The following is a 6,000-nucleotide window of genomic DNA, read 5'->3' as shown; positions in this document are numbered from 1 at the left end:
AGATAATTGTCCATGTCAACATACACACACACACACACACACACACACACATATATATATATATGTATAATAATATATAACATTATATAATAATATATAATTTATTATGGCCAAATATATTATATAATAATAATAATATATGTATATATATTATGTATATTATGGCCAATTATTTATGAACAGCCCAATCTATTTTGTATATATTTTGTATATACAAATGTGTTTGTGTGTGTATTAAATATAATATTATATATAATAAGCTGATTGTAATAAGCTGGTGTGTGGTGGGCGTTCTGGCACACTATGGCTGCCGTCGCATCATCCAGGCGGATGCTGCACACTGCAGGTGGACGAGGAGATACCCCCTGACAATGTAAAGCGCTTTGAGTGCCTAGAAAGCGCTATATAAATGTAATGAATTATTATTTATTATTATTATAAATCTAGTTAATATATTGAATATTTATAATTATCTAATTTTGGACACTGATACCATATATAATAAAAAAAAATAATAATAATGAATAAAAAAATAATGTCAATTCATCCCTAGTCCTGAGGGTGTCCAATCATCAAATAAAAAAGACAAACCAATAAGACCCCTACAGTGTAAGTAGCAAAGTGGTTATTCCAAGTTTTAAGGTTAATCTTAAATTGTTGTTTAATTGAAACGACAGACAAACTCAATTTCACTCGATTTTAATGCTACTTCTGAAATACCACTTTCCACTTTCTTTAAATATCACCAAAAATGTGAACCTTCTATGCAATTAGAAAGTGTGTGCATGTGACCTTTACGTTTCTTCTCTGTTGAAGGAACTTGTGCTAGAAAATGTCTTAGTCCGCCAGCAAACGGCTGTCAAAGCCTGGAGAAAAAGGATTGCATTTCAATGATATGGCCCATTGATTTGAGTAATGAAAGTGGAGCCGCGTGCAGGGTCTGTTGCTCTAAAAAAAACCTGTAATATTGCACTGATCAAGTGTCTATGTGTCATATCCAAAACTTCATCTTATCCATCATAGCAGAAGTCACGGAACTGCTGCTGGACTGTCAGAAGAAGGTCTGCTTTTATAAACACCAGGGTTCAGGACGACACAGACGTCAAGATCCAAAGCTTCTGCTGTCTGTGGATATGATGGATTTGTCACATCCTTGCTTTCGCTAGACTTTCGATTTCAGCTGAATATCGGTAATTTAAGCTGTGCAGTCAGCTCTAAGTTTAGAGGGATTTGATTAAATATGTATGAATGCCTTCATCGAGTGCATATGTTTCCCAAGCCTTGGGCACAGTGGTCTGATAGTCTGGCAGAGATCATTAGCAAAAAATATATCCATCAGTTAGCTGCTAATGCTGTTGAGTTGTTCCAGCTCATGAAATGACTTCTAATTGCTGCATTAATACAACAAAGTCCATCAAAAACAAGTAGAGAAATATGAAACTTTTCATCGTACAAACCAGGGGGGTAGATTACACGGGGGACGTCCCCCGCACTTTTTCGGGCAAGTGTGTTCACATAGAGGTCTTCAAGAGCCGGTGTGAATAAATATAGATTTAAATTCAAAGAGACAGGATAGTCTGTGCATGATCTGATGTTTTATTCGGACCCAGAATATGGCGAGATGAACATCACAGAGCGCTAAACATTCCGTGCAGTGTATGTTTCATTCATACTCGTAGCCGGAGGCCGCTCTCGCGCAGAAAGTTGTATGAGGAAATTCCTAATATGGACAAAAGCGTCCAGCTATCACTGTAGGAAAACAGTTGTTTTCAGAAAAACAGAAACGTTTGGAAACATGAAGACATTAAACATATGATTGCGACAATATGTTTTATTTGTGTTTGTCAAGTCATCTCCAGGTAATAAATAAAGTATATGAACAATGCAGTGCTAACTGACATAGCATTTATTACAGTATTGAAACTATTCTGCCTGATTATGTGATAAAAAAAGTGTTTGTAGTATATAAACAAATCATTGGTTATTGTCCAGCAGTTATCTGATTTCTAAGCCAATTAAAAGCTAGAAATGAGAGAAAAATTAAAGTTGACTATACACTACGAGTCAAAAGTTTTTGAACAGTAAGATTTTTTATGTTTTTTAAAGAAGTCTCTTCTGTTCACCAAGCCTGCATTTATTTGATCCAAAATACAGCAAAACAGTACAATTTTGAAATATTTTTACTAGGCTATTTCAAACAACTGTTTTCTATTTGAATATATTTTAAAATGTAATTTATAGTGATTTCAAAGCTAAATTTTTTTGCATCATTACTCCAATCACACTATCCTTCAGAAATCATTCTGATATTCTGATTTGCTTTTCATAAAACATTAATAATAATAATAATGATTAAAAAAGGTTTCTTGAGCAGCAAATCAGCATATGATAATGATTTCTGAAGGATAGTGTGATTGGAGTAATGATGCAAAAAAATTTAGCTTTGAAATCACTATAAATTACATTTTAAAATATATTCAAATAGAAAGCAGTTATTTTAAATAGTAAAAATATTTCACAACATTACTGCTTTTGCTGTACTTTGGATCAAATAAATGCAGGCTTGGTGAGCAGAAGAGACTTCTTTATAAAACATTAAAAATCTTACTGTTCAAAAACTGTTGACTGGTAGGTTATATAGATCAGTGTTTCCCAACCTTTTTTTAGTCGCGGCACCCTTTGGAAATTTTAACAAACTTGTGGCACCCTACAAAATGAATTTTGTCACAATATTTGAATTTCTAACTTCGATATGATAATTTGAAAAGTATAGATATTCGGTACAACAGGGAAGAACTGCAGAATATAATGTCATACAGATATTTTTAATATTATTAAAAAAATTGTCCATCAATGGTGGCAATCAGTAGGCTAATTTCTAATGAAGAGACCAATTTATATGACCGTTTTGAATGTAGGCTTTTATACATATGTAAACATTATTTAATTACCATTATAACTAGCTATCTCACAAATTTTTTCACATATTTAAATATGCATCGGAGTGGGCTTACTTGTGTGTGTGTGTGAGCGCGCGCATCGGGTGGAACTCCGCTGTGCGTGATACAGAGAGCGCGACCATAACATAGAGACTGAAATGACATGCCGTCGTGTAAATAAGATAAATAACATAAGGCTATTTGTTCTATAAGAAAGGTAACTTTAAATGACTTCTGTTGTGATCTGGCGCTATAGAGAAAATATAATTAAATAAAATTAACTTGACCTTCAAGGGGGCCATATTAAAATAATGGCAGGGGAAACACTGATATATAACATTTCTGTCCCCCTCACTTCTGAAATGATGGCTACGCCCCTGGTACAAACAATACATGTTCTAACGTTTCATTACCTGAAAAACTCAAATGAAATGCAACAAAAGCAGTCGATAAAGCAGTCGATGAGCTGATAAGGTTTGTGTAAAACAATCCAAAAAGTCATTTATTCCGGAGTTTCTGCACCAGATAATTTTAGAAGTGTTTGTATTTGATGCCTTGTGTAAAGTGGCTGCTGTCCATTACTTTACTGAGACACCAGCACCATTGATCGTCTAAGTCAGCCGTGTATCATGATGAAATTGTCTCTCAGTCTGCTGTCCAGACTCGAGACTAATTGTTTTGTTGGCAGTGGACGTGTCTACATAATGTCTTTCATCTAGCAGTGAAGTTTACCACCACAGGATTGTCTTTCAGTGATCAGTATATGGTGCGGCCTAATCAATGTTGTGTGCGAGTTTGTTGTTTCAATGTTTTAATGACAGCGCTCACATAATTAAAGGTGCAATAGGTGATTGTCTTCAGAAAATGTTTTTGTTATGCTGGTTGAAAGTCTCTTCACATCATGATAGCAATCATTAAGTTAAGTGCTCTAAATGTATTTATCTGTATTTATATATTCTGTGGAAGGTGTAGGACCAAGAAATGTTCGTCCAATCAAAACGCTTGGTCCGAGCATTTTAATTGGCTTTCCTACCTGCCTGTCAACGTATATATTTGCATACCCCTACGCACCCCGTTCATGCAGACAGGATACGTCATCAGCGCATTCACGCATGCTGTGCAGACCCCTACACAATGTTCATTGCTCCCTCCTCCCTGAGCAGGGGAAATCTGTTGACGTTCACTTCAGAACATTCATTCACGGATTTGTGCTGCGCAGCGTTTTCACACACATCACACTCACCCACACCCGTCTTCAAATTGGGAACCGCTGATGCAGCCTATTGTAGTAATGTTGTCTCTGGTATTCTGATCTTTGAGCGTATATGCATTCAGGGGGCGTGGCTTTGGACGGCGATTGCAGGGAGGGTGGGACGTTCACTTTCAGTGCTAACAGGCTAAAGTTAGCATTTTCCAAGATCTCCTACTGCACCTTTAATCATACTAGAATCAGGAAAATTGGAATGTGTTGTATAAACCACTTAAAATGTGTAAGAACATGATCATATTTACTTTGCAACTTGGTTGCAACATGGTTTTACCATGGTGATTGTCAAAAACATGGCATAAGGAAGTCTATACTAAGCTACGAAGGCCAAGCTAACATAAAAATTAGATAATTGTATTGGTCTCATGTCATTTTTTTTAAGAGTGTGTTGGAAATAATTGCAATTTAAGCTAAAAACAGCAACAAAAGCACATATGAACTAAAGTTGGCTAAAATGAATAGCATTTTATTGTAAAACGTACTCCAATAACCTTTATTTACAACTTCAAAAAATGTTTATTATGTTGTACTCAATTTCAAAGCATATTCTTATACTATTATATTATGAAAACTACAGTGACTGTATATGAATACGGTACTTCCAAGAATACCATGGTTTTACCATGTTAATTGTCAAGAAAACATGGCATAAGAAGGTCTAAACTAGGCTTTGTAGGCCATGCTAACAAAAAAAATGTATAATTGTTTTGGTGTGTGTTGGAAATAATTGCTATTTAGGCTAAAAACAGCAACAAATAAACACAAGCGCTATAGCTAGCTAAATGACTTTGCGTAGCGTTCCAACATTAGCTCGGCCAGCAGTAGGTTAAAACAGGATTGTCACTGCAGTACTTGTTGGTGTGAATGCCTCTGTTTGTGCGTTTTACTTCAGCGGGAACTTTCATGCCCAGCAGGACTCTTTAGTTTGTGTAATGCGTAAATGAGCTAGTCAGTTATGAGCGGCTCAAAATATTAGCTCCCTGCCAACTTAGTGTACCCAAGGCAACAGTGGAAAGAGTATTATGGCTTACATTCTGGTCACTCCAGGGTAATTTTGCAAGGAAAACAGTGTGACTGTGCAGTGCATCTGACACATAAGCTGTTTTACAGCCATATCACACTAGCTGCCTAATAATGGGATAGCATGCTTTGCTTCATAATAGCATTAGATGCTCTGGTCTCTTCAGGCGCTAGACTCATCTTGCAGCACAAACAGAAAGTACTGTGTTATTTAATGGTTTTTGGACATGCTTCCAGGGTCATGTGAACATGTAACATTATTGTAGATTTTTATTTGTTTGCTCATGGAAATCCATAGCATTATTTGAAGTACCATCTAAAAATCATTGTTTATCAATATGTTAATATTCAGCACCATGGTATATATTAGTACTTCACTGTACCAGAGCCATTATGTTTTATATTGATTATTGTTTAATGTAAAATAAATGTAGGATGTTAAGTAAGCCAAGTACAATCCGTCATCATAAAATGCTTTGAATAAAAGCACCTGGAGAATTAATAAAATCACAGATTTCATTAACAAACTATTTTTGTCCTGTACTGTACCATTTTTTATAAATATTTTTATTCACTTTATTGTTGTATGGTACAATATGTGCTTCATAAGTTCATATCTATTTTGAGAGTATTGTTAGCATTTGAAGTGTAATCAGTTTTATAACATCCAAGTGAAAGATATAACACCAACATGTCAGAAAAAAAACTGAGTTGGAAAAAAAAAACACTGAGTTGGAAAAATGTCAGTATTTGTGTCAGTATTTTGTTGAATGA

The 6,000-nt window shown here is 35.1% G+C and overlaps 1 protein-coding gene across 1 annotated transcript in view; it reads left to right on the top strand.

The window, feature by feature from the left end:
- LOC107599669 (acid-sensing ion channel 1-like) overlaps nt 1-6,000 on the top strand; it is a 44,686-nt gene that overhangs the window by 898 nt on the left and 37,788 nt on the right. The gene's annotated exons all lie outside the window — the stretch shown is intronic.

This window comes from Sinocyclocheilus grahami, unplaced genomic scaffold, assembly GCF_001515645.1.
Source record: "Sinocyclocheilus grahami isolate Dianchi unplaced genomic scaffold, SAMN03320097.WGS_v1.1 scaffold270.1, whole genome shotgun sequence".
Classification (NCBI taxonomy): Eukaryota; Metazoa; Chordata; class Actinopteri; order Cypriniformes; family Cyprinidae; genus Sinocyclocheilus; species Sinocyclocheilus grahami.
This window is presented reverse-complemented; position numbering and strand designations above follow the sequence as displayed.